Genomic DNA, 693 nt, shown 5'->3' on the forward strand with positions numbered 1-693 from the left:
CATATATATATATATATATATATATATATACATATGTGTGTATGCAAATATATACATATACACAGACAAAACTGTGAAAAATATATAAATTTTTGGTTCACACTAGATATCCATTTTAACACAATGAAGAGCAGAAAGGAAATAGCTAGATTACAATTATGGAATTTTTTCTTTTTCATAAGGTAAAACATTAATATAAATATATTAGGTTTAGCGTAACGTTTCCAGATTACTAGACTACGAGAGAGAGAGAGAGAGAGAGAGAGAGAGAGAGAGAGAGAGAGAGAGAGAGACATACAGAAATCAGGTTTAGAGATGTAAGAATTTACCACATCATCTAAACAATGACAGACTAACACAAACATAATAATAAAGAGTGAAATAATAAACAGAATGACAAATTGAATAAAAAAAACTCATGAAAATAATTAAACTTTAATAGAAAAAAATAGAAAAAAGATCACAGTTCTTTCGAAATAAGTTAGAAAGTTTTCTCATCGAAGGCCCATTTTTTTTCTCTCGTTTTCCCGTAGCGGAAAATTGGAATATTTTCCCTAAAGTTTAAAAATATTTTCATTTTCCGCCTAAACACTCCCGTCTGACCGTCCTCTCTCCTTAATGAATGTTCCTTGTCTTTATTAGAGAACTTCTTTACTATTCATTTTTTATTTCTACGAATATGACTCTCTCTCT

The sequence above is a fragment of the Palaemon carinicauda genome, chromosome 20, assembly GCF_036898095.1.
Source record: "Palaemon carinicauda isolate YSFRI2023 chromosome 20, ASM3689809v2, whole genome shotgun sequence".
In the NCBI taxonomy this organism is placed as follows: domain Eukaryota; kingdom Metazoa; phylum Arthropoda; class Malacostraca; order Decapoda; family Palaemonidae; genus Palaemon; species Palaemon carinicauda.